General features: G+C 49.7%; 4 long non-coding RNA genes across 6 annotated transcripts; 1 reads left to right on the forward strand and 3 right to left on the reverse strand.

The window, feature by feature from the left end:
* Window positions 1-1,846: 1,846 nt before the first annotated feature.
* LOC127027957 (uncharacterized) lies at window positions 1,847-8,478 on the reverse strand. Of its 2 annotated transcripts, XR_007767893.1 has the most exons (4): window positions 5,105-8,478; window positions 4,884-5,006; window positions 4,159-4,278; window positions 1,847-3,637 (listed from the first exon to the last, which is right to left on the reverse strand). It is a non-coding gene; the product is annotated as an uncharacterized LOC127027957 (long non-coding RNA). The 2 variants fall into 2 exon arrangements; XR_007767892.1 differs by having other exon boundaries at window positions 4,884-8,478.
* A 2,647-nt stretch (window positions 8,479-11,125) lies between these two features.
* LOC127027956 (uncharacterized) lies at window positions 11,126-15,082 on the reverse strand. 2 transcript variants are annotated; one of them, XR_007767891.1, is made up of 4 exons: window positions 14,949-15,082; window positions 14,548-14,709; window positions 13,433-13,590; window positions 11,126-13,338 (listed from the first exon to the last, which is right to left on the reverse strand). It is a non-coding gene; the product is annotated as an uncharacterized LOC127027956 (long non-coding RNA). The 2 variants fall into 2 exon arrangements; XR_007767890.1 differs by having other exon boundaries at window positions 14,915-15,082.
* A 369-nt stretch (window positions 15,083-15,451) lies between these two features.
* LOC127027955 (uncharacterized) lies at window positions 15,452-19,487 on the forward strand. Its single transcript, XR_007767889.1, has 3 exons — window positions 15,452-15,511; window positions 15,996-16,096; window positions 18,274-19,487. It is a non-coding gene; the product is annotated as an uncharacterized LOC127027955 (long non-coding RNA).
* Window positions 19,488-26,167: 6,680 nt separating this feature from the next.
* LOC127027945 (uncharacterized) lies at window positions 26,168-26,632 on the reverse strand. Its single transcript, XR_007767873.1, has 3 exons — window positions 26,619-26,632; window positions 26,353-26,430; window positions 26,168-26,257 (listed from the first exon to the last, which is right to left on the reverse strand). It is a non-coding gene; the product is annotated as an uncharacterized LOC127027945 (long non-coding RNA).
* Between the last annotated feature and the right edge of the window lie 1,163 nt (window positions 26,633-27,795).

Genomic DNA, 27,795 nt, shown 5'->3' on the forward strand with positions numbered 1-27,795 from the left:
CTCAAAGGGAGGAAAAAGCCATGATGACGTACCCATGCCATCTCCCAGAGGCTCAGTCCTGGAACCCAGCCGGGAAGCTGGATCACTGTCACCCACAGGCATGGCTGCAAAGAAGCGCAGGACAGAACAGCTCCCGTGACACAGTTCCAGATACTTCTTCAGATCAGAGTGGCAGCGAGTGCAATTCAAAGACGGGATTACTCCACGGCACTCATCTCTCCCTTCCACTCAGGAGCATGGTGCAAGGAGTTACCGCGTGCCTGCAATGGCACCATGCTGGGGCAAAACGAACCACGCAGGGAGCTGCCGGGAGAAGGGGCTCCCTGGAGGTCACACCAGCTCTAAACTCAACCCCAACAAGCCCGCTGGCTTGGCAGCCGGCACCGGGAGCAGCTCAGGCTCCGAGGGGCCGGCAAAGACAGCTTCGCCAGGCAAAGCGCCCCGAAGCACATCTCTGAGCCTGACCCGTTCCCTCTCTGCTCTTCTCCATGTCTGCGCCTTGGCCACGGAAGGAGCAACTTGCATGTCAGACGGCAAGAAGATGAAAAGGTAGATGCGCCTTCCTCCCACTGACTTACCTGTGGGATTGCTCTCAGGCTCGAGGACAGGAATAGACCAAGAAGTCGGGAAGCCGTCGACCTTGAGAGGATCTTAAGGCAAATTGCACGTGACTAAGCTGTTGCCACATTGTCAGTGGGTATTGTTTCAAGGAAAGGGACATGGAGAACGTACCTCCAGGGTGCCGCAAGGGCTCCAAACCAACGTCCAGCCGAGAAGCTGGATAACCGTTGCCACCGCCCTCATCTAGAAGCAAGCACAGATGAGAAACGTTTCCCTTGCATGTTGGGATCCACTTCTGCCTGAGTGAACTGCAGGCACCGGAAGGGGGTCAGGTAACAACGTGGGAGCCAGACGTAGGTGGAGATTGCCAAAGCGGCAGAGGGGCCTGGTGACCTCTTGGCTGGCTCCTTGCAGCTCTCCACACACTCTTTCCAGGCCATGGGCAACACCCCTCGACGAGCGGATGGACCAACGTACGGCCCCCTGGCGCTTTCTTACCGGGAGAGCTCTCACGCACACAGAGGAAGCCCTCGCGAAAGCACCGGAGGAAAAAAAACATCATCCACGCTCCTCGGGGAGAAGAGCCCGCCGGCCTGTGAAAGGCTGCACCAGCACCACCCGCTTACCTGCTCCCCGTGCTCGCCACGGAGCAGCCCTGGCATGCAGGGCCACCAGGAGGAGGAGGAGGAGGAGGAGGTGGCGGGCAGGGGCCATGGCCCCCTGTGCTCGCACCATGCTGCTGCTGCTGCTGCTGCTGCTGCTGCCGCTGTGGCCGCTGCTGCTGCTGCTGCTGCTGCAGTAGTCTGGGCCGGGGGCTGAGCGGTCAGTGCTTATGACTGGCGCGGCATCGTGGGGCTCTGTGACCTCACAGCCCCGCTGTGACCTCACAGCCAGGCCGAGGCTGCGTGGGGATGGCTCTCAGGTGCTCGTGGAGGGGCACTGGAGCACAGCCAGGGGAGCTGCCCTCCCGGGTTGGGGAGCCCGTCCCGTCGGGCAGCTCCGTCCAAGGGCTGGGACACAGTCCCACCCGGGGCTGAGCCCCCAGCTCTGCCCTGTTTTCCGGGCACTGTCAGAGGGGCGGTGAGGAGCTCACAGTCCCCAGAACGGCAGGAAACCACAGCCGAGGGAGTGCTGACCTCCTCGGGTGCCGTTACCAACAGCTCAGGAGGCTGAAGAGGGAGTGATTTCAGTGTCGAGACAAGTGCAAGATCCCCTCCTGGAGGCAGCTGGCAGGCTGGAGCCCAGTTTGGCGCCTTGGGGGACCCCAGGGCTAACGAGTCACTCTTGTTTCACGGGAAAGATGAAGCCTTTACTTTTCCATTTCTTCTTCATGTGAAATTGAAGGGAATCCTTTCTGTCAGGGTCCTCAAAGAGCAAAGTCAATCAATAAAACAGAAAAAATAGTCTCTTAAATTATTTGACATGCAAAAGGAAGCCTCGAGAGAGCAGCTGGTGGGTATAGGCTGCCCGACCAACCCAGTGGCCTTCGCTGATGGAGTGACTACATCAGTGGACGAGGGAAGAGCTACCCATGTCATCTGTCTGGACTTCTGTAAGGCCTTTGACACAGTCCCCCCCAACATCCTCCTCTCTCAGTTGGACCTGATGGACGGACTGTTCGGTGGATAAGGAAGTGGTCGGATGGTCGCATCCAGAGGGTAGTGCTCAACGGCTCGATGCGCGGACGGAGATCGGTGACGAGCGGTGTCCCTCAGGGGACCAGTACTGTTTAATATCTTCATCAACGACATAGACAGGGGCATCGAGTGCACCCTCAGCAAGTTTGCAGGAGACACCAAGCTGAGTGGTGCGGTTGACAGCACGCCCGAGGGACGGGATGCCATCCAGAGGGAGCTGGACAAGCTCGAGAAGCGGGCCCACGTGAACCTCGTGAGGTTCAACAAGGCCAAGTGCAAGGTCCTGCACCTGGGTCGCGGCAAGCCCCGGTATCAATACAGGCTGGGGGATGAAGGGATTGAGAGCAGCCCTGCCGAGAAGGACTCGGGGAGTACTGGTGGACGAAAAGCTGGACGTGAGCCGGCAACGTGCGCTCGCTGCCCAGAACGCCACCCGTATCCTGGGCTGCATCAAAAGCAGCGTGGCCAGCAGGTCGAGGGAGGGGATTCTGCCCCTCTACTCCGCTCTGGTGAGACCTTCTCCTGGGAAGAAAAGCAGAGCGAGCTGCGGTTGTTCAGCCTGGAGAAGAGAAGGCTCCGGGAGACCTGATTGCAGCCTTTCAGTACTTGAAGGGGGCTTATAAGAAAGATGGGGACCGAGTTTTTAGTAGGGCCTGTTGCAACAGGACAAGGGGTAATGGTTTTAAACTAGAAGAGGGTAGATTCAGACTAGCTATAAGCAGGACATTTTTTTGCGCTGAGGGTGGTGAAACACTGGCACAGGTTGCCCAGAGAGGTGGCAGATGCCCCGTCCCTGGAAGCATTCAAGGTCAGGTTGGACGGGGCTCTGAGCAACGTGATCTAGTTGAAGATGGCCCTGCTCATGGCAGGGGGGTTGGACTAGATGACCTTTAAAGGTCCCTCCCAATGCAAACCATTCTATGATTCTATGATTCAAGGTGCTGGGAGCACTGACTGCAAAGAGCGAGTCAATCTGAGTGTGAAATATGTGTTAGGATAAGTCAAGTGGCTTTTGCCCCTGAAAGCATGTGGCAGAGGAAGAAGGAATTGGTCGGAGTGGTTTTGGGTGGAGTGGAGCAGAAGTTCCATTAACTTGAGTGCCCGAGAGTGCCTGGTCTCTCCGCTACCACAAACTGAATCAAAAGGAAGGACTTGCCTGGTTGTGCCCAACTCGTCGTCTTCTCCTGGCAGTAAGCTGGCTGACTGTTGATACCACATTCTCCACAGGCTTCGGTCCAATCCTGGCCTGCTGGGGAGAGTTTCTTCTCTGTTCTTCATCCCTCCAGAGGGAAAATCGAAATAACCGGAAAAACAGCGTGCCTGCTGCCAATGAGGGCTGAGGTGTTCCTCCCCAAGCAAGTAACCCTGGAAAGTCATCACGCAGTCCTGAACAGACACGGGCGTCCTTTTAAGTACAGACTGGTTTGAAGTGTTACCTGCTAAGGCAATATGGAACAGACAACAAGAAGTTTTATTTTTACCTATGAATTTTCCATACAGCGACAGCACTCGTTTACTTTGGATAAGATGTAAATTTCAGGAAGTATTTTGATTTATAAATGTTCACACTATATCTTGGTCTAAACACTGAATGGTCTGCTGCTGTGAGAAACACAGAGGGATCTTTCCTTCAATTTGACTCCTGGGTGAAGAAAAAAAAAAATCTTTAATTAGCAGACAAATTCCTCTTGCCACTTCTTTTACTTGGCTCCACTTGTCTCTTGAGAACAGAGTGGTGGTCCGAGGCAAATGCTTGAATTTTTTCTCTCTCCACCCACACAGAATAGTGCAGGAACAAAGAGCTGAGATTGTCCTCTGTGCCTCTTGGATCAAAACCTATTTATTCTAGGCCTGGGTCTGTCAGCATGTCACCTGTGCATAGCTGATTCTGCTGATAAAGAATTCTCCTCTATTATTCTATATATTTGGATGAGTAAATAATTGACACACATCTAGTTACCTTATAAAGCATTCTGAGAAGAGAACGTCATCTTAATTCTCTGATGGCCAATGACTTCACGGTGCAATATTTGCTTTGTTCTTGTGCTTTAGGGCTGCTGGTCAATCAGTAAAAGCCCACCTAGAAAGAATAAATAAAGATTTATTGCTGTTCCAACTTCTCCCTCTCCTGCAGCACTACACAGAGCAGAAGGGAGGCAATGGGCAATGAGAGACAGCAGCTCTCACATGAACACGAAGCATGGCACAGTCTCACTAAAGAAATAAGGAGTAGAGGTTAAAATGAGGAATGCCTTTTGTTTCAGTGACATGGTGTAAGAGGTTCGGTGGCACTCCCTGCTCCACTCTGCCTATCCATTTTCCACAGATGATTGGGCAGTCAGTTTATTTTGGAATTATGTCATATGGTGGGGTAGCAGGTTACTAAAAATTTGATAGGACACATTGTCAACCGAATAAACTGGCAAGAGGTGTTTCCCATATTTGCCAAACGACAAGTTGCTCCCCAGAGAGGGGACTGGAGATCTGATGTCCTACAGGACCAGTCCCGAGACATTTGTTTTCAGTCTGATGAATATTCCCTTCTAAGCAAATGCAGAATTTTAGAAAGCAAACTAAAGATCCCTGCTTCAGGCTTCATACTCTTCAGTTCGTGCCTGTAAAGGGTCATTCTCTCAGCCAAAACAAGCGAGATCAAAATATGAACGTATCAAAAAAAGAACCTACCATTCTGAAGGAGACACATGAGACATGAGTTGTGTATTTGAAGCTGAAAGCTTAGGTAGAAGCTAGGACCCAGTGGCAGGGCATGGGCTGAGAGGGAATGTCATGAAACAGGTATTTCTCTGCCTGTGAACCAGTGAAACAAAAACCAACCATCAATATTACCGATGTCTCTTTCTGTGCCGCTAGGACTTAGAAATGTGAGAAAGCGTATCACTACAAACCTTCGTGGCAGCTGTCCTCACTGCCCGACAGGACAGCCTCCGCTGGAAATATCACACCATGCACAGCAGCAAACGCCATCCTGCTAAAACCCTGCAGTGAACCAGGGACAGGCTGCCATGGCAGGCTGGAACGTGCTAAACACGCTGCCGTGCGTCAGCAGTTCATACTATCACAACACAACACAAGGGAGCTGGCAGCATCCCAGGCCTGGCTAAGTACAGCAGAGGATGACTGAGAGCGGGGAGGGGAGTCCACACTACCCCCGGTTTGTGGGATTTCCCTATTGTTGCCTTGGAGGAGTTCCTACCCCCACTTTTGCACTTCCTAGAGCTTTACTACAAGATCACAGAAGATCCTCTGAACCATCACGGGCAACACACTGGTGACGCGGGAGAGAGCAGGGAAGAGACCAACCCTCTTCCCAGCGTCTTCTGGAGGAGAATAAACTGGGACTGACCTATTGCAAACAGTGGTAGGAAGAGATTTCTTCACGGGAGGCAAGAAAACCACCTATTTGTTTCTTTTTTTCTTACCTTAAACCCACAGCTTCTGTGCTCTCTCTGCCAGTTAGGGACACGTGCCAGCTGCAGCACGCTGCTCAGTGATGAACACCAGTTTCCAACGCAGCCTCAGGCTCTGGACTAATCCTTGAAAGGGTCTACGCCAATATAGCTATTTTACAAGTACACTTTTAGTAATAAGGGTATTTTGTGTTGAACCAAAACTGAGACATCTAATGCCCGTATCTGACTTGCAGGGGATCTATTCAGTTCCAGTAAGTCAGGCTCAAGAAAACATGTGTGGACATTGTCCATTTTCCCTTTAAACCGGCTCAAAATGGCACTCAATCTAAAAACAAGCAAGCCACCACCAAAAAAACAACAAAAAACCCAACAAAAACAAAAATGAGGAAAAAAAAAAAAAAAAGAACATCACCAGCACAAGCCCATCCTGTACTTCCTGACTTGATCGACCACAGCGGGCACTAATATGGCCACATTTCTCAGCAAAATGACCATTGGTCCATTTCCCTCCCCTGCCTCAATAAAGTCAGTACTGTCTTTTAAGACGACATATGAACATTCACCAGGAGAGCAGAGATCCTGCGTCTCTCTCTATCCTATATATTACCTAACTGTTACTAGACTTGAAATAAAAAGCCACATCAAACTACTCCGTTGTCTGTCAGCCAGAACATGTTTTTGGACCAATCTTCTATTTGACATACCCTGCACACCACAAAACCAAATAATATACAGAGTATTGCCCTGAGGTCTCAAAGCGCCTTTGCTGACCTTGTCCTTGAGTTCTTGAAGAGATGCTCTGATTATGCCCACTTCAATGGTCAGGCAGAGACGGATACGGATCTAAACAGCCTGACTCCAAAGTCTCAAAAAGAAAAATCCACCCTGATGGCAAATAAGCTGGCTTAAAAAATTCCACTGCTAAGAAGGGTTTCATGTCTCAGAAATTAGTAGGTGGCAAGCTATTAAAAAGGAGTGGCTGTTAAAGTAATACGCACATTTGACTGACATATATATATAATTTTTAAATATATATATATGTCTTGAAAGTCAAAGTCTCAGTTTAAGTATTTCAAAGAATATTTTGTCATAGCATATAAAGATTTTTTCCAAGGTTTTACTTAATTTGCCCCCCAAAAGACTACCTTTTATACTTTTTATACATGCATTAAGGAGAATTTGACCCATGTTACTCAAAATCTACTTTTTTCAAAAGAACTGATTTATATTATAATGGACAAGTGAAAAATTAGATGGTTCTACTGCAATATTAATGTCAAGTCCAAAATTCAACTCATGTTGGTGATTCCCACGATTGCAGGCAGCCTCAGCCAGCTCTCCCCCGCCACGCTGACACCGAGTGTGTGCTGTGCATTCAGTGCTGTGTTTTGGCCCGTATTTAAATAGCGAAGGACTTGATGTCGTATTTTATAAAAATAACCAAATGCAGGCAATCAAGGTAGCTCCATAAACAGGAAGCACCGCGGGACTGTTATCCGTCCCTGCCTGCTCCATCCAAGCAATGTGACCTTTGTACCATCATAAGGGTTAGCCAATGCCAGCTAAGAATTAATAAATGGCATACTGGACTTCCATAAGATTAAAGAAAAAATGGTGGGTGTCCTTATATTGCAATTTATGCTACCAGTTTCACCGATAACTGTAATAGCATTTGCATGCAGGTACTAACTGGCTTCCGATGACTGAAACGGTAAAGACAATGAATGAAGAAATACCATACTTTGAAACAGATAAATAGCTCTACTTCAGGAAAGAGAACGTATTAAATACCAAACAGTCACTAGATAACTTCTTATTTCTGAAAGCACTTTCTATTTCTATACTATCTCCACTTAGGAACTGAACGACATCCACTATCAATGTATCTTTTTGCTGACTTCAGACATCTTTTGATCAAAGTACTTGGATTATAACGTGTATCCAAATATCTCAAATACTACAACAGTTAAAGTAATAAGAAAACCACTTTTCGGTCCATTATCACATTGACTCTCAAGACTACTAAACTGAAGCCAGTTAATGTAAAACGCCTGCACAATGACCACAGCAACTCACGACCAAAAGGAGGATGGAGCCGAGGTGTCCTGTCCCCCTGGCCTAAGCAGCCAGAGATCCTCCTTCAACCCTGGCTGTGTTGCAGCCCCACTGAGCACCAAGAAAAGGGCCCTACTGAGAGGAAACAAACTTACTCTGTGTCAAGATACTAATTCAGAGTGCAAAAAAGTCAAAGGGAACGGTCTACCCAATAACACGCCTCCCAAAAAGCATTCAGTGTTGGCAGTGACACTGGCTGACTGCAATACATGTTGAAAGTAACACCGTACTTGCCACGCAGGGTTTCCACGCGCTCCTGTTGATAGTCCTCTTTTTACACCTGCACATCCCATCTCAGTTACAGAGCACACCTCCTTCCAGCATCCTCTGCTAGTCTGCACCACGCAACACAACTCGCAGGACACACAGGGTATGGAAAAAGGAGAAGGACTAGAGATAAGAACAGCGACGGGCTGCTGGTGAAACAACAGGGATTACAAATTATTTTCTAAATGTACTGGTGACTAGAAATTATTTTCTAAATGTACCGGTGATTGCTACGCTACAATCAGACTCAACATTCAAGCAGACATTTTGTCTTCAATTCCTAGCGTAGTGTCCCCCACTTATTCCTCTTGCTTTTTGTGGGAAAGGTCTTGAATCAGAAAGATGGGGGAAAAACAACTCTCCTTAACTACTGGCCTGAAGCCTGCTGGCTTCGCTCCCGATTTCTAGCTAATTGACAGAGGTTTGCTACACATAAGAAAATTTATGTATGTCTGAGACCTGAACGCCAAATCTTCATTCCCATGGAGCAGGAATATCGCAAGTAAGCAGAGCACAGAATCGACCAGCTCTGCCCCAACCAAAGTTGCAATCGTGTCCACAAGTAGCTGTGGGTGGGCTGGAGATAACAAAAGATGGAACGTAATTGCTATGACAACCAGGTATTAACATCGCCAAAGGGCGACGTCTGATCAGTGTGTGTGTGCACATGCACCCTCATCCACCTGTTCACGATTGTGCTTGTCCAGTTACCTCGATTTCTTTCAGTCATTAATCTATGAACTCTAATTGCCTAGCTACTGCACAACACACAATATATTTAACAGTAGATGAGGAATGTCTTATGTGGTTTCTATATCCCTGCCTAAACGCAGCGAGCCAAATGCTACTGTCTTGATAAATACGCAAGCCTTACTGACACCTGAAAAAACCATGCAAACCCAAACAATTCATACAGTTTCTCTCAGTGAACTGACTGCTAGTCACCTCCTCTGCTCACCTTGGTGCTATCTCCACAAAGCAGGCTTGAGCACAGCGCACAGTTGCCACAGCTTCCTAAAGAAAGAAACCACATTCCCAAGAAAAGACATTTTGAAGAGATCCATTTTGAAAAGCACGCTGCAGTTCATGTAACTGGCTAACCTAGAGACAAAACAGCAAAGCATTTCAAAATGCATTTACAATTATTTATATTTTCATTTGGCTTTGAGCACTGACAGCTGCCAAAACTGTAAACGGTACAGACCCTACAATGTATATCTACACATCATATTTTTTGAAAGTTAAAAGTGCATTTACCTATTCTGCACACTACTCAGACATGGTTATGATGCAATACATAACTTTTCATTAATTGATTTCACACGGGAAACTGAAAAGCTGATTAATGAGCTAACAGCTGGTGCTACAGACACCAAGGTAACGATGGACACAGTTGGAATGGGTTTGCTGAAGGGCATACAGTACCGAATGGCTGAACTGCAATCCAGGTTACACCATAACTATTCTACAAAACTGGAGAAGCTGCAGGAAATCTCAAACGAGGCCGAAGCTTCTGGACAGCTTTCTCAGCAAATGGAAACCCTCCTGGAACAGCATGAAAGTTCTGTACAATTTCTACAGGAGGACAAAAACTTCGAGGGAAAGATCCAGAAAGTGCTAGAAGGAAAAGCCTCGCATCAGGACCCACCAAAGCATAAAATTTCAATGCAACAGTATTTTGAAGAGCTCATCAGAGGAATTAATATCAAGGATTCTCTCTCTGCTGCATGCGAGGAGATGCTTTCAAGTACCACTAACGTACCCGAGACACGTCAATCAGAATGGCCTGCTTTTGTTTTTTCAGATGAGAGTCCTGATCACCGCTTCTGCAAAGAAGTACTGCAACAATTTGAGAAGTCAAATGACATCAAGCAAGATAATTTTGAAAATGCAGCCCCCCCCCCCCCCGCACTAATGCGAATTTCACTAAAGCATTAGTGAAAATTCAGCTTTTACAGATTTGCTGGCAGGATAAATCAAAGCACTATCTCCTGACACTTAGCCTTACTTTCCCAGTCATATGTGCTGCCTATATAGTCCATCAAACAACTGAAAGTCACTTTGCAAGGTAAACAGAATGAGAGGTATTTAGTATATATGCTCTGTTGCACGCTTTATTGTACCACCACGAAATTAGTAACTGTTGGGAAGGCTGGCACTAAACGAGCAGCCTAGGACGGAGTAGCATGGGCAGATTCAGCGATGTCGCGGAAAAGGAGCCTGTGTACAGCGTGTGCTGTGTGAATCCCTCCTACGACCCTGACAGCTTCAAGTGCTTCAAGTTTATTCTCTATGAGAAATGTAATTCACATCCTAAGCACGAAATCTGAGCCTTAAACCACAACCACACACAGTTAATTCCATATAAACCTATGTACTAAGGTTAGGTTAATAACTTATTTAAGGGAATTACAAAATAATTTAAATTTATTTTAAAATGATAAATGCTAGGCTACACCACTTCATCTATTTGGTAATCTGCCTGGTAATTCTTCCAGAACAGTCAACAATATACTCATATGAGTGCGCCTTTAAAATTTTTGACAGGTACAGAGCCTGCCTACCACTTTTTTCCTTACATCATTTCTCTACGTTCCTTTGCTAATTAACACAAAAGCATTTCTGCTTTTCAGGGCAATGTCTGCTCAATCTCTGCACATTTTAACTTTGGAAAACTTAAAAAGTTATCAGGTTGGTTTTCTTCTGGCTCTTGTGCTAGCATCAGAACTCCCTTTTTGGAAATCTAACAAACACAGGACATGTCAAATAGTACTCCTGGTACTATGTGAGAAGAGATCCACAGGATTCTGGGGGATTACGATGTTCCACGTGTAGAAGGCTTTCCTTTTAAAACAGCGTTTCAGATCAGGCCTGGGGGTGGTAGTGATCAAAGCCCTGACGCTGAAGGCTTATCGCATCAGCCCCGCATGCCCCTAGTCAGTACCAAGCCTCCTCATGCGAACACAGTCCTTGCTAATGAGGGTAACAGACGAGACTGGGGCCAAAAGCTGTTCTTTCCCCACAGCTCCTTGGTACCCCATGTGAAAGCGGGATGACAGGCATACCAGAGGAAGGTGAAAATCAATTCTAAAAAGAGCGGATACTGCATCCCGACTTGTTTTGCATAAAACCGACCCCAAACTTGCTGTCCTAACTACTCTCAAGATGATTTTGAGAGAACATGCACCAGCAACTCTCTTCTCAACCTGCCTTGTTGCACATGCTTAACGCAACAAGTGGGAGACACAGTCCTCGTACCAAATTCCATTTGATGCTTTTAGTCTGGTTTCCAAGGTATGTGTATGTGTCCATCCTTCTTCCCCTCATTCCTTTTGAGCCCACCGACCACTTTCAAGCCAATTTAACTGAAATAAGTGCAAAGAGAGTAAGTTCCCACAAGCTTCATGATGGTTTTCTATCAGCAGTCGCTGTGAAAAGAAGGTGCAACGTAAGTTCAAACTTTTTTTTTTTTTGACATTACAGGATTCACGTGGGAATGGGGGAGCAATACAAATGCCCTAATTGTGAGCAAAGCTTCGGCTGCCACTTGTACATTACTAGGCAATGGAAAATCCAGAAGCAAACAGAAAACGGGAATCTAGGTTTCACCAGTTCCAGTGCTATGTGACCATGCACTTCCATATTCACCAGGCTGAGACACTCCCTCCAGTCCCAATGTTGCCAGGTCGTCTCACACTTTTTTCATCTTTACTGTTTTGGCCATCTTCTAATTTTGTGTAATTTGTAAAGGCACACGTACTGACATTTTCACTCTTACGCACACTGAACAGAACTGGGACCAACCACGAATTTTATCACCCTTATCTCTTGCTTCTCACCTAGAGCCTGCCAAGGTGCTGCTCTAAGATGCTGTGCAGGTGCTGTTTAATTGTAATGAATGTTGTGCTCAGAAGGTAACCTGAGCTTCACATGGCTAAAGTTACAGCTTGTAATCACCTGCTGCTGCAGTCAAGCAATGCTTAGCAAGTCAAATGCTCAGAATAACTTCACTGTCCTTTCTGATCTTTTACACTTGGTGCAACCGAAGCTCAAGTACGGTACGAGGAAATCCGCAGCGGCCAGTGGCAACGTACCACCTCTTTACGGCATCTACCAGTTCGGGTCAGAACTTGGGCTTTCTTGAGTCACCCCTTTTTCACCCCTTCTCAAAAAATTACCCCTTTTTCAAAGAACTTCACTCGACAGATTTATCGTAACAAGTGGCTTATACATCTGAATTATTTTCTTCTGTACTGATACCAACTGCATTTGCCCACAGCGTGTGTCTTCAACCTTTTCTACACTGTGATCCACTCTTGGATGAGGAAAAGGATTTAGACTCTCCAACTCCTAGCTGTCCTAAAGAAATAGAGAGTACGGTGAGCAGAACTATTTGGCACTATTTTGCCAGACCAAAGACTCTTCCTAGGATATTACATTTCAAGACACGTACTTTCAGTGTCCCTTGATCTGCTTTTAAAATAAGCAGTGCTATTGAAAATGGCCTGCTAATCCACAACTATGGGCATTCCAGTAAAACAGATGGGCTGGCATTTCTTATTAAAAGACAAGACTGAAGTTAGGCAAAAAGTGGTAAAACAATTCACTTCCCAAAGAAAAATCTGTCACGTCAACAACTGTCTGGTGCCTGATTGGACACACTGTGGATTTGCTCTCTTCTCTAGGCCAGAAACAATGTCACTTCCCAATTATGGGTATAATGAGCAACGGCCACCAACGAATCAGCGTGCATCTGGCAAAGTGCAGGCCCAAAAGAACACCATCACTCAGTAAGTATTTCCTGCTTTGAAAAACAAATGTGTCATCTACAGAATGTTTTGGTTTTGAAAAATGCTTCTGTATCCCTCCTCATTTATCTGATAGCTGGGATAGACTTCCTTATGACAGCACGCTGCTCCTCCGGCAAGTCCAGCCCTCCGGCAATCCTCGCTATAGACAGCGCAACCTGTAAATTACTAAAAATGCAGACTTGAATTTCCATATACCTCTTACAACCTTTCTGAATACGACTCCTGAAAAATAACATTTAATAACTACTACTACGAGGAAATCCTGTCTGTGTGCTAGCAAGAATTATTACGGTGCCCAAGCAAAACACAACAGTAAGATGGGTCTTTCACTGCTGAACGGGTTACTCGGACAGTCATCTTTCTGGGTATTCATACGCCATCTTGTGACCTACAGCGGGAGTGCAGGAGCTACCAAAGCGCTTCTCGGTTGTACCTGGCAGACACCCGACAAAAGTTTCTCACCCCGACACGGGATGTACACCTTCCGTGTTCATCAGAAAATGAGTCAAACTACACCTGAAAGTAAAGATTAAAAAGTAATTTAGCAGCCGGCCGAATTTATTTGACAAAGTTTTACCTGCACAAGGATGAAAACTGCAGTTGGGTTCACCTTTTAGCTGTTGAGGCACGGTGACTTAGTGTGTTCGACATGCAAAACGCCTGCCTTACCCAGACAGGTGTCGGGTCACTGTTTAAGCTGTTCATTGCTCTCATCACCGAACACAAGGCTCCACGTTCCCTTCTGACATTTGTGATAAAAATCGTTATCTGTGAAGTAAGATGGGACACCACACACGTAAGAACGTCATCATTCAAACTCTACAAACTTTTACAAAATTGTTAAGAGCTCACAAAAGTTGCATTATTTCTAAAACTTCTCAAGAGAAGAAAACAGAAAAGCTTACTCACAGACTGACAAGAACACTCTGTGCGTTCACACATTTATAAGGTATCTCTGTCCCAATGATCTTGTGAAAATTGAGAGCGACAGAACACAGACCTGTGTCTGAAGTTTGTTTTTACACACAGCGTTTCCCTCCCTGAGCTTGTATTGGTCCTGATGCCTCTGATATTGCAGACACACTAACAAGCTGAAGGACCACCTCTCCCCCTCTGAAAGACTTTGGTGTGCCCTATAGCCCTGTGCATCCCCAAAACATTAAAAGAAAGACTCAATCAGGAATACAACCAGAAAAGGTATTTTGATCAAGTAACAACACACTAACGTAACACTTCCAAGTCAGATTGCTTCTGAGGTAGAACAGGACAAAACCCAAATGCAGAGGCAGAGAGAAAAGTACAGACAAACTTTGCCAAAAATACACAATTCACAGTAGAGCATCAACAGCAAGCTAGAGGTTTCTCTCACCCAACTGCAAAGGCCAGTAACTGGAAACCAGGAATCGTTTACAAGGGTGGCTGGTAGAAAAGACACTCCTCTCCTTCCCAGCAAGGAACAGTACAAACTCATTACTTCAAGAGCTCATTGGGATTGCGGGGAAGGATGAAGGAAGAGAAAGTGCTTCAGCACAATTGCTCCCCAATTAAACAAGATTATCACCTGTCCGAGAATGCTATTAGCAAAGCAATTACAACTCCAGTTGTGTTGCTCCTTCAACCACCTACCTAAACAGACTACAAAACTACGATGAAAACAAAAGCTGCCAATGCCAAGGAGAAAAGCCACTCTTGCAATGCTGAGCTCTGGATAGAAACTGCGTGTACCTGTAGTGTCTTTATCTGGAACTGTTACTCCTCACCCCCTCAGGAGAGCTTGCTGAAGACACTGCCGTTGACCGTGCTGGTTAACCTATTCCGGCCGCAGCTGGCATTTGTGATGTACCCAGTGTCGCGCTACCTGCCACCACGCAGTCGTCCGGATGGCCACTGTTTGGAAAGATGTCTGCATTACCACTAGTCTCAAATCTTTTGACCAATTTCCAGTCTAAGCAGCTTATGAGAAACAACATGGAAGCAGCCAGAACAGCCAAAGGGGGGCCAAAGCCCCTAAGGCAGGCAACGGTGCCAATGAGAACCAGGGCTAGCAGCTGTCCTGGAAACCCGAGCCACCGCTGGCCCTAAGACTACAAACCAATGCCCGAGCAACGGCGGGCTGGAGAACGCACAGGCCGGCCGGGCAACGCAAGGCCACCCGGGCCGGGCCGGGCAGCCCCTTCCTGAGGAGAAGACGCCAGGCCGCGGGCCTTTGGGCAGCCACTGCACCGCCACTGCCGCGGAGAGGCGCCCCCGAGGCAGGGGACGGGCTCCGGGATGGGGGCCGGGTCGCGGGTCGGGTCGGGTCGGGTCGGGCCGGGCCGGGCCCCGCTCAGCGCCGCCGAGTGCGGGAACAACACCTCAACCGCCAGGGGCGCCATTTTAGGACTACCCCCGGAGACGCCTCAAATAAATGGCGGAGGGGGCGGAGACCTTTCCCCCGCTATCCAGTGAGGAGCGAGGGTCCCAGGTGGAGGCGGTGCCGCACGGCCCCAAGCCCAATGGGCGTGAGAGGCGGTGGATGATAGACGGGTGGCCCCCTCTGCCCGGCGGCTCCAGTGGGCGGGGCTTGGCGCCCGTCGGCCAATGGGGCGAGTGGCGCGCGTCGCGCCTTCCCGTGGTGCCGCGCGACTAACGGCGGCAGGAGCGGCCGCGACTCCATCCGGGTCCCGGCGCGGCTCCGGGTCACCCTGCGGTAGGTAACGGGGCGGTGGCGGCAGCAGCGGCAGCGGCGGGCGCGGTCCCCGCGGGCGCGGCCATCGCCCGCGTGGCGGGCGACGAGCTGGGGCTAGCCGGCGGGAAACGGCTGGCGGGGCCCGGGCGTAGGGGTCGGGAAGCGGGCGGGGCGGCGCGGCGGGTGGGACGGACGGACGGGCGGGCGGGCGGGCGGGCCCGGTCCTCTCCCCACCGCGGGCGGGCGCGGGGTCCTCGGCCCGGCTCCTCCGTTCGGCGCCGCCGCCCCGCGGGGTGAGGGCTGCCCCCGGCGGGGGGAGCGGCCGGGGCCGCGGGCGGAGGCGGGGGCTGCGGCCGCCTGCCCCGGCGAGAGGCGGGGCCGCGGCCGCCGCTGCCGGGCGAGGCCTCCCCGGCGCCCCCGCCCCGGCGCCGCTGCGGCCTGCGTTACTGTCGTTCTTTTTTCATTGAGGCCTTTTTCCCCCTTTCCTCCCCCCTCTCTCCTCCAGACTAACTTGAACGCCCGGAAGCGCCGCCCCCGGGCGCTCCTCAGTGGTGGGTTGGCCCCGCCGCCCGCCGGGGATAGGCCGCGGATGCCGTCAGCGCCTCGGTACGTCACTTCCGCTATCAAGTGTGTGGGCAGGGGAGACCTTGGCCGCGGGGGGGAGCCGCCCCCCCCCCCCCCCCCCCCCCCGTTACCGGGGCTGCAGGGGGACCCCGGGGGGGCGGGGGTCACCTGCCCTGCCCCTCGCCGGGGCTGCCGGCGCCTCGGGCACCAGGAGCGCGGAGCTGCGGCGGGGAGCGGTGGCCGAAGGCAGTTGTAGCGGGCAGGCAGGTAGAGGCGGCGGGCAGGGGGGCAGGCAGCTGCGGGGAGGGCCTTCGAGACACGATGGGCAGGCAGAACCCGGTACGGCGTGAGGAGAGTGAAATTCAAACACGAGGAGGCAGAAGTTGAAGAGAATGCCTCATGAAACGTACCTGCTTTGGCAACGGAACGCGCTGTCACTAACAGCAGGGTAAGGGGTGGGATTGCACAAAACTAAACTTTAATGCTTGTTGGCATACGCTGTACTGATGGAAGCTAAACGCTTGCATTCAGTTTCCGTATTGTTGTTAGCACGCTCTAGAATCCGTCCCTGAGAAGCAAGAACGTGCTTATGGTGACTTTCTTCTGGCACAGCGCAGTCAGTTTTAGAGAAAGACATTGCTCAATCAAATTCTATTTTTATGAGTTTTTTCTTGGAGGAGTGGAAACTCAACCTGATGTTCAAGGTTATGACAATCCTCGTTGATACATTTGCCTTTTCTGCATCGTCTGTGCTCCTCTTTAATTGTACTGCTTTGCGCAGACGGTTTTCTGACTGTAATGCAAGTCTTAACTGGCGTGGAGAAATGGCTTCCATTAGAAATGTACGTAGAAACCCTACAGAACGATGCTTAATCATAACAATGGGTCAAATTTAATCCATGACAGGGTTTTTGAGAAAATGAATCTGTCCCTTCAAAAGCAATAATAATTCTTTAACTGAATTAAGCCATATTGAAGAAACAGGGCATCCTGTTCCTAATTCTTCAAGCGGGTAAGCATCCCCAGCTGCCAGGGGGCTTCACCAAAACAGTCATTTACTGGTGTGGCTCCTGTTGTCAAATTTGACGTGTGCTGTTCACAGCAACACTCAGGTGTTAAACAGTCTGAACTTCCCCAAGGAGTTATTTACAGTGCTTGTTCAAACCTGCTGCAGTCTTTCCAGTGTAGTCAACATACGATAATAGATTTAATAGTATTTTTTTGCCCTGTAATGGCCAGCTTCATCAAGAGGGACTTACTAAGTAGCTGTACGGTGATATTTTTAATGTGAAATTGTTGATTGTAATTTTTTTCACTGAGCTTTTCACCAAGTTGTACCCTGTATATCTTAAATGCAACCTCAATTCATATAGGTCCTGCTAGGAAGTTATTTTGCATAGTAAGAGTGGAGACTTGGCAAAAGGAAGCTTAGATAAAACATCAGATTGCTTGCTTTGTTTTTCTGCGACTACTAACAAGCTGTATGCTTCTTTCACTTTCTTTTGATAAATGCCTCCTGTATTTTCCTCTGTTGTTAGTAGCGGAAAACACCAGTTCATTTGCAAAATGGTGAAAGGCTCCCAGGACTTATGAAGGGCAATAGATGTTGAATTATGTTGCCAATTAATGACGTAACACGGCATTCTTGAAAACGTTCTCGTGCGCTCAGCTTCATTATTCGCTGAATTTGTGTAATTATTACATTAACATGCAAACTTTATGCAGAAAAAGTTAGCCTGCTTACTAGTAGCATGTCCTAAGAGACACAAATCTAGAGAATAAATAAACATTCCTATATTTATAAGTAAGTATACATTCGTGTTTGAAGCAGGAACAAATAACCAAAATGATGGTTTCCTTTGAGAAGTGCGCTGAGGCCTTTGCACCGTTTGAAGCTGTAGCTGAACTGAAGTGTGCTCATATATATATATTTCTTCTGCCAGTGTACGGACAGACGTGTATTCAAAAAGGATTTGTGAAAATCTGATAACATGTTAGTGTAGTCATTTTCCTTACTACAATGTGTTCTCTAATTTCACTGAGGCTTTTGCCAGTATTGTACAGTACTGTAACGCATGCACCGCTAATACACGAATGGTTTAACACTAACATTGTAAAATCAAGTATGCCTACAGGAAGATGCTGGGATTTGTATTACTTTGGTTCTTTGTTCATATTAGAAATTGTTAATTATGATCATGTACTTTACTTTTCCACAGGAGATGTGCTTCATTCAGTGCACGAGTGGGCGGTAGTGACTTCTAATTTCTTTCAAGCCGTGGTTTCTGGATATTTATGTTCCATCTGTAACTACTTGGTTAGAAAAATAAGTCAAAATCAAACATGCTAGTTGAAAATGTGGCAAAGCAGTAATATTTCATGTTATAATTATGTAAAACCAGAATGCTTTGTGTTAAAGCAATTAAATGTAAATGGGATATAGATTTAGTAAAAATAAAATTGGCATTTCCGATTGAGACGCTAGATTAATACCACTGACTGTCACCAATACTGTATTTATCTTACACTGTTGTGTGAAAATTCCAAGAAATGCCGTAGTGGACACATATCCCTGTCAAGGTGGATGGACTTCGGTACTGCTCGTGCTTAGAGTTAAAGTACCTCTATAAATTTGTATAGCGTTGTGTGCTGAAACTGCTTGTCCTCCTTTTCTCCTCTTTGTAAAATTTGTGAGTTCAAACAAGTGTTTCGGTGTGATTTGCACTTACTCCAGTGTATTGCTGCTAAATGGGCTAGCATGTCCAAATAGAGGTATTAAATTTTAAGTTTTTGGGCATAAGCAGGGGACTCTTAAAAAGGTGCCTGGACTTGAGCTGGCAAACATTACATTCTGATGAAAGAATTTTTGCTTTCTTGCTCAGTGGCTGTTTTCAGTGCAGGTGAATGTGCTTGGCACAAAGTAAAAAAAAAAAAACAAAACCCAAACCCCCAAAAAAACCCACAACCACCCCTCTAATCTGTTTAGTCTTAATCTTCACACAGGTTTTTAACTTACAGTTTTGACTTTTCTGTTATGCTTAATTTTATCCATTGAATTTCTAAAGCTGAATTTAAGCACTAGAGTAAAATAGTCTTTTCAGGTAGCAACCTATTTACAACTTTACAATTGCCAAATGATCTTTTCACAGCAGGATGTACTACAGCATTGTATACCTCAAGTTTATGTATCTGTTTATCTCCACACTGCACAGAGTAGGTGTCAGTAAAGCACAGTTTATGTAGGAACTATTCCTTCTACAAACTCCCTTTCAGCTTTAGGTGGCTGCTTCTGTGCTGCAAAGTAGGCAAAATAACTGGGAGAATAAAGCATTTGGCTTTTAGGATCACACTGAGAGGAAATGGGACTTTTGTTATTTCCGCAAATACACATTTTGTTCCTTCAGCAGAGTAATGAATAAAAATCGTAACTATCGTTTGAGCTATTTTTTTCTCTTTCACAGGTTGGAGAATAGCTTAAGAGTGCTTATGTTCTGCTATGTGCTGCTAAACAAGAACGTGTAAATTCTTGAGAGTTTTTGTGATGTGATGACAGACAGTGCAGGGGTAGTTGAGTGAAGTGAGGGGAAGCAATATGAAGGATAATTAAGTTTGCATCAGTCACGCTGCTCCCCTTTCCCCCCTGCCCCAATCCCCACCAGTCAAACAAAAAACCCACGGAATGAACGAACAAACTTGAGTTTGTAAGTCTGCACGTAGTCATTCAAGATGCTGGATGTGCAGGTACTCCAGGCATGACTGGAGAAGGTGGCAGGAATTGACTCGCCAAAAGAGCCTGCGGGAGTTGGGAAGTGTGGCTCCAGTGCAGGGGATGCTACTGAAATCATGGGGTAAAACTGTGAGGAACCGGTGTTAGTGCTGGTCTTGTAAACCCTGGAGCTCCATCGTGTGGCGAGAGCTGTGTGCAGCTGGAGCCTCAGCCCTTGGCTGCAGTAGGCAGCTTCAGTGGAGTCGTGTTTGGCAGTGAACGCATTTGTCTTTGCCGGTGCCTTGTGGAAGTTTTACGGTTCCACGATTACAGTGTCATTTTCTTCACTGCCACTGCTTTGGGCTTTTAAAGTAGAAACGCATGGTGACTGGACAAATAGCACTTTGAACTCAGCTTTTAACAAGGCAAGCAAATTAACCATGTATTTCTTAAAAGCTTAAAGTCTCCTCATAGTCTAAGTGTTTATTGCTGAAGGAGAGCATATGCAGGTAGATAACCCTGAAAGTCTTGTGCTGTACTAAGGCATGGTATCATCAGCACGGTGACTTCAGTAGCAGGGATGTATGCAATAGCAGATTCACTTGAAGATGAGAACATACCAAATCAGTAGAGGCTGTGCCAGGAGCATGATTTATCAAGCGTGCTGTACATCAAGCTTCTCTGCTTCTGTGTGTGCCAGAAAACCTTAATGCTTGATACCAGAGAAGCAACATACAGCAGCCCTCCAAGGAGACCTGGCAGATCTCATTCCGTAAACGGCCACTGCAACTTAGGTGACGATACAGTTTTTAAAAACTATTAGAAATAACCCACAAGTTAGAAACTCCCAAAACTGCAGGATTCATATAAAGCGGAAGACTAATTAGCTAGACTTTGCATGAATCCACAGTAAAAACAAAAAAAGCAGAAGGTAACCTGAACTTCTTCCAAAAGACGATGTTGACTAGAATTTTAATCCTTTTAATTGTATACCCTTCTAGTATTAAACCGAATAAAAAATGATACCTGAGTGACGTAACATCAATAAAATTGCTTTTCTGCAGTAGTTAGAAGACAGGATACCTGATGATCTTTCCTAAGGCGTGTTTGTTACAGAATGAGGATTTCCTGATGTCCTGTGTGCACTTTATGATCTCAAGCCAGACTACTGTATATACCCACAGGATAACAATTGGAAGTAAGTAATAATATTTTTTTAAGGACATTTCTTACCTTCAGTAACAGCCCATCCAGACCTGTATTAGATGAAAGGCTCTTCTTTCAGGATGGTGAAAGGAGACAGATTCTTATGGATTGAGGAGCTGCAAGTACTGCACAGGAAAATCTAGCGGTGACAGTAGAAAATGATTTAGAATTTCCAATAACAGAACTGGATTGGGAAGTCCTGCTGTCAATGGAAGTAGAAATAATAGCTGTTTGATACATCTCAATTTGGTTAGGTTTACAACATCTGCCTAAAGGTGGTGAAATGCAACAGATTTGGTTTCTAGGTTTATTACAAGCCTTGTGTCCTTGAGGCTTAATTTTAAAAAAGGAAATTCGGAAGTGTTATCTTGCATATTTTACATTTTTGACGTAAGCTTTTTGTGTGGTAATGCCTATTCAGGTTTTCAGAGCGCTTAAAACATTTTCAGTACATCACAGAATCATCGGCTTCACCTTCAAGTTCCTTCTGAAACTAAACATCTGGGACTTCATGGAATCACTGAGTAACAAACTGAAGATACCAAGTCTGCACGCTCTGCAGCTAGACCCTCTCATGGAGAAATGGGTGCTTTACATGAATTCTGCTCAGCTGTTGAAGGTTTGGATGCAGGAACAGGGAACTGAAAGGACTGTCAGCTTCCCTACTGAATATCTGCTTGACAGCGGCACCTCTGCCTGAGGTAATTCAGAAGGATGTGATGTGTGCCAGTGCTTCATAATGCATCACAGTAACCTCTTGTGGTAATGTTAATGTTTCCAGCTCTATTGCCAGTGGAGCACGAGCAATGGTAGGACTGTGTTTAGAACCCTGTGGTAAGCCAGTTGATGTAAATGGCAGGCCCTGCCAGGTGAAAGCAAATCTCTCCCTCTCTGTCCCCAATCTGGGGAGCCTAAAAACTTTATCCTTCCCATCTGCTGTTGCCATTCATGGCAAGACTTGTCCGTTGAGACAATGGACTGTATCAAGCAGACCGGGAGCAGCCGCAGTGAGCAGTTCAGTGGCGGTGTTCAGGGCTCTGTAACCTCCCGCGAGTCACCACTTGCCATGAGGTTTCTGTACAGGCCATGCAGGAGAATTGTGGTGGGAAGGAGACTTGATGAAGCTTTCCCGTTCTTCCAGCTCTTTTACCAACTCAGGAACAGCCCGGATGGCATCAGAAGGTGACTTGTATTGTAGGGTACTCTGCCATCGATATTTGGGCTCCTGTGTCAATGAGGAATGTTGTAAAGTAGCAATCGCTAATTGGCGCCATCAGCTCAGGACTGGGAGCCTGAGCAGTGGGGGCAGCGGCCCCGAGGATCAAGCCCTGACCCCAGTTGCCTGCATATTGGCAGTCGAGGCTCAGCGCTGATGGATTCGGGCATCTCCCCGGACGCACAGCCCTAACTTCTGCTGGCTCCCTGTCATGCAGTGTCACCCCATCTCCTGACACAGACCCCGGAGGACAATCATGAGGAATTCACGAGGGAAACCCGACCAATTGCTGTGAAAGGGGAGCTGGCAACCACGTCTTCCGTCACCTCTCACACTCAGTGGTGACTGAGGGTGCTCCCCAGTTTCCCCTTTCTGCTTTGGTCTTTTGTACAGAGACAGGCTGGGTCTTTTCTATTGCATTGACTTTAGGTGAGGTTCTCCCCTGGTTTTCGTCCCGTGGGGTGTACAGTGGTCAAGAGCAGAAGAAAGACATGGACCTGCTTGAGCGGGTCCAGAGCAGGGCCACAGAGGTGATGAGGGGGCTGGAGCAGGTGTCAGTAGCTGAGGTGTCTGAAGTTAGGTCCCCTGCACGCTATCAACGAGTCTGTGACAAATAGGGGGAAAAAAGACTCCAGCCCTGCTGTTCTCTCAACAGGAGGATTGCATCAAACCAAAAGTCAGTCTGGCCTAGGGTGCCTTGCCTGTGGGTGAAGCCCAATTGGCCACCCCCAATTGGTGATGGCCCATCAATTAGGCCCCTCCCAGGGCCCATTAATTAGCGAGGCCCTTTGTTTGGCCTCCAGGACATTGGCTTGTCAGGCTTGTGTCCCTGGAGGTGCTCTTGAGACTGGCCAGGTGGGGCTCCCATCACGCCTCCCGCACCGTGCGTCAGCCAGGTTGGTGTTGCTGTCTGTTGCTGGCCATGGTTGTGGGCTCCGCCAGCCCCTCGGGGCCCCGCTGCCGGTCGGAGGAGCCCCGTGCCTGGCTCCTGCCTGCCGACACCGTGGGCACCCACGGCTGCGCCCGGGCATGGGGCGCAGCCAGTGCTGGTGCCTCGCGGGGTTTGCTCTAGGTGCCACCCGGACACTTGTGCGAGAGCTCTGTCCCTCTCTATTTGGAGAGAAACGGCTGATCCCTGTAGCTGTGTGTCGGGGTACGTCCTCTGCAGGACATTCCTGTTTTCTGAGAAAATCACCTGCCTTCAGTTCAAAAGGTGTCTGGTGTCCTCAGGCTTTCGACACTAACACTTACACGATTGCCAAAGGATGCCAAATTAATTTTGTTTCAGGAGCTCTTTCTTGCACACTTGTAAGCAAAGGAAAAGGCAGGGAGCTTAGAACCTGAATGTATTTTCATGCTAGACCTGCTGCTAGTGTGTGTCATTAGGTGAAAGACTAAAGATCCATCAGCTTTATCGTCTTCTTTTAATTTCTTGCCAGTGTGCTGGGGTTAAGGGTGGCTGTTTGGTCAGTGCCCCCCCAACCCCTACCCTGGCGGGGGCCGCCTTCAGCCCTTGCCGTAGGGCCCCACCACGGGGCTCGGGGGGCGGGGGGGCCGTTTTGGTTGGGGCTGGGGCTGGAAGGCGCTGGCTGGTTCCGCAGCAGCTGGGAGCCGGAGCCGGGCTGGGGGCGCCGCGGGGGCCGTGGGGAGGGCGGGCGCGCCGGTTTTGCAGGCCGGAGCGGCGGCTGCTGGCGTTGCGTCCAGCTCTCAGGGGTGCCGGGGCGGCTGGTGTGGCTGGTGCGGCTGTCCGGCGCGCGAGGGCCAGCCGCCGCTTTCCCGCTGGGCTCCTGAAGCTGCAGAGAGGCGCCTGTGGAGAGAGGAGGCCGCTGAGGCCCTCAGCTGCAGACGAGACACAGGGACTGTGCTCCACAGCACGGCCCAGAGCTGGCAAGGCTCACCACCACGGGCGGAGCTGCTGGCACGCCTTGGCCGAGGTGGACGCCTGCACCTCATGGCACCACCAAGCAGGGGGAGTCCTCCGGGCAGGTTCGCTGGTCAGGAGCGGGCGCGAGGGCGCCTCTCGCTGTCTAGGGCAATCTCGTCCCCCGCGCTTTCTCGTCCTGACCTTGCTTTGCCTCTGCCTGTCGCTCCTGGGGGCTGCTCTTGTCCGGGCAGGGCCACTTTGAGCTAACGCTGGCTCCAGGCAGAGCGGGCTCCCGAGAGGAAGGCCCAGGACTTAAGAGGCCAATTAAAGCACCTGACAGCAGCAGAAACCTCCGCAGAGTTTTCTGGCCAACCGCTCACTCGCCACTCCACAGCAGCCTGACTAGAAAGGCTTCGTGGCCACAAGCAGCCATCGAAGGAAGCAGTGGGGGGGAAAATCAATGACTCACTGTTTTCTCTTCCTCCGCCGCCGGATCACGACACAGCACAACAGTATCGCAAGTGGCAGGGAAATCAGGAGTGCTGCTGTGCCTATCATACAGTTCCTTCGCACGTCTTGAGGACAGAAGACGCTTGCGGAGCTCTGGGCATTGCTCTGGGGACTGTAAACACTTGTGGTTCTCTCGCCGACCACATCTGGAGGAGCAATTTGGAACGTTAGGCCGTCCTGTGCACCACTGGTAAGCTTGCAGCACGTTTGATGTGGCTGGAAGTTCTCTGTTTCCCCCCGGAGCTGGTGCCTGGAGGCACGCTCCCACCCTTTGGGACAGGTTGTCCCAGCGAACAAAACTCGGCAGGCCAGAAGGAGAGCCCGGGGGGAGCGCAGCTGCTTGACCAGTCACTCCTTCGAGGGACACGGACACAAACCATCCCTGCAGCAGGCATGCCACCCCCAACTCTCCCTCCCGCCGGGCCAGCTCCCACACCCCGAGGGGACGGCGTCAGGCCCTCTGAGGAGACACCGGAGCCTTGTTCTCCCCTTCTGCCTTTTCTCCAGCATGGGCACTGCTTGCAGCCGCTCCCAGTTTTGGGACGCGTCTCCCACTTAGGGACCCCAGCAAGACTGCTCAGTACCTGAGTCCGTTCGAAAAAATTCATATACGCCGCCGTGGTGGTCTTCTCCGGGCTTTGACAGCGCTGCCAAAAAGCAGAGACGACAGGTAAAGCCTCAGCAGGGCTCAGGCACAGAGGATGGAGGAGGACGGGGAGGTTCCCTCGAAGCCCCTGCCCGATCTGGGAGTCAGGGCATCGCTCTGGACCTCAGCTCACGGGAGGGATCCCGCTCTGTGCTGCCCTTGGGCCTTGGGCCTCTAGGGACTCTGGGATGCAGCCACCGCGGGAGGTACATTCGATTAAGAGTCCCATTTCCCATCACCTGCGGAACGTGCTGCAGATGCCTCGACCCCAAAACACTTTCAGCTTTGGCTGCTGACGTGAGGTGCAAGAGCGGGCACCGGGGAAGAGCCTGCTGGCACACAGCAATCCTGATGGGTGACACCGGCTGAGCGGGGGACAGCAATTACCTGGCGTGCCGGTGGCTTGCATCGCCTCCGTTCCTTTGGCAGAGACTGGCAGAGAGCCACTGCTTCCTTCCGGAAACGCCTCCTTCTGCACAGCCTCTCGTTCCGACTCTTGAGAAAGCAAGCGGGACAGTTGGATCAGATGGAACCGTTCCCCGTCAGGGAGATGGCATCTTCAGGAGGCAACACTTCTCAAAGACATCGATCAGGTTTAGAAAAAACGCCTGGGCTTTTGGGGCTGCGCCTAGTCACTGCTCCAAACCACAGCCACGCCTGAGCTGCTGGGAGCAGCTCAAATCTGCCTACCGCCATCTGCACAAAGCAGCTCTGAGCCGTACTGGTAAAAGTGGGGCAGCAGCTGCCCCTGGCGCTCGGCTGGAACCCCAACTGGCAGCAGAGGCTCTGCACCGTCTCTGTGGCTCGCCACCGCCTGCAAGGTGGGAAGCCCAGCATCGCTGCTGCGAGGCTCTGATCGACCCCTTCCCACTGTGCGGGCTACAGCGTGTCCCAACATGTATCTAAAACCTCCGGTCGCCGAGTCCCACGGCTAAGGCAGAGTGAAATGTACCCACCGTGTCCTCTCTCCAGTTCCTCCAGCATCTGCCTCAGGACTTCAGATGGCTCCGGGGACTTTTTTCCTCCTTCGGCTTGGGACTTTGCTCTTGGAGGACCTTAACAGAAAGTATTTGGTTCAGTTTCACATGAATACATTACAGAAACCCACTGCTCAGCCTGTGACAGCTCTCAGCAGAGACAGACTACTCACCCCTGCGATGCCAGCTGGGCTGTAACGGAGCGTCCAGCCGAGGAGCTGGAAGAGTCCTCCCTACGGGCACTTCTGTAACTAAACACGCAGAGAAGCTTCCGTCATCTATTGTGATCGACATCGGCAGAAGCGGTAAGGGGATCACGCAAGGAGAGGGCACACACGTGCACGTCTCCGTCCTCACACCTGCCGAGCCGCCCGGCTGGCTGACCTTTGGGCTTTGAGCTGGCAGCTCTCAAAGGGAGGAAAAAGCCGTGATGACGTACCCATGCCATCTCCCAGAGGCTCAGTCCTGGAACCCAGCCGGGAAGCTGGATCACTGTCACCCACAGGCATGGCTGCAAAGAAGCGCAGGACAGAACAGCTCCCGTGACACAGTTCCAGATACTTCTTCAGATCAGAGTGGCAGCGAGTGCAATTCAAAGACGGGATTACTCCACGGCACTCATCTCTCCCTTCCACTCAGGAGCATGGTGCAAGGAGTTACCGCGTGCCTGCAATGGCACCATGCTGGGGCAAAACGAACCACGCAGGGAGCTGCCGGGAGAAGGGGCTCCCTGGAGCTCACACCAGCTCTAAACTCAACCCCAACAAGCCCGCTGGCTTGGCAGCCGGCACCGGGAGCAGCTCAGGCTCCGAGGGGCCGGCAAAGACAGCTTCGCCAGGCAAAGCGCCCCGAAGCACATCTCTGAGCCTGACCCGTTCCCTCTCTGCTCTTCTCCATGTCTGCGCCTTGGCCACGGAAGGAGCAACTTGCATGTCAGACGGCAAGAAGATGAAAAGGTAGATGCGCCTTCCTCCCACTGACTTACCTGTGGGATTGCTCTCAGGCTCGAGGACAGGAATAGACCAAGAAGTCGGGAAGCCGTCGACCTTGAGAGGATCTTAAGGCAAATTGCACGTGACTAAGCTGTTGCCACATTGTCAGTGGGTATTGTTTCAAGGAAAGGGACATGGAGAACGTACCTCCAGGGTGCCGCAAGGGCTCCAAACCAACGTCCAGCCGAGAAGCTGGATAACCGTTGCCACCGCCCTCATCTAGAAGCAAGCACAGATGAGAAACGTTTCCCTTGCATGTTGGGATCCACTTCTGCCTGAGTGAACTGCAGGCACCGGAAGGGGGTCAGGTAACAACGTGGGAGCCAGACGTAGGTGGAGATTGCCAAAGCGGCAGAGGGGCCTGGTGACCTCTTGGCTGGCTCCTTGCAGCTCTCCACACACTCTTTCCAGGCCATGGGCAACACCCCTCGAGGAGCGGATGGACCAACGTACGGCCCCCCTGGCGCTTTCTTACCGGGAGAGCTCTCACGCACACAGAGGAAGCCCTCGCGAAAGCACCGGAGGAAAAAAACCATCATCCATGCTCCTCGGGCAGAAGAGCCCACCGGCCTGTGAAAGGCTGCACCAGCACCACCCGCTTACCTGCTCCCCGCGCTCGCCATG

This window comes from Gymnogyps californianus, unplaced genomic scaffold (assembly GCF_018139145.2).
Source record: "Gymnogyps californianus isolate 813 unplaced genomic scaffold, ASM1813914v2 HiC_scaffold_108, whole genome shotgun sequence".
Lineage (NCBI taxonomy): Eukaryota > Metazoa > Chordata > Aves > Accipitriformes > Cathartidae > Gymnogyps > Gymnogyps californianus.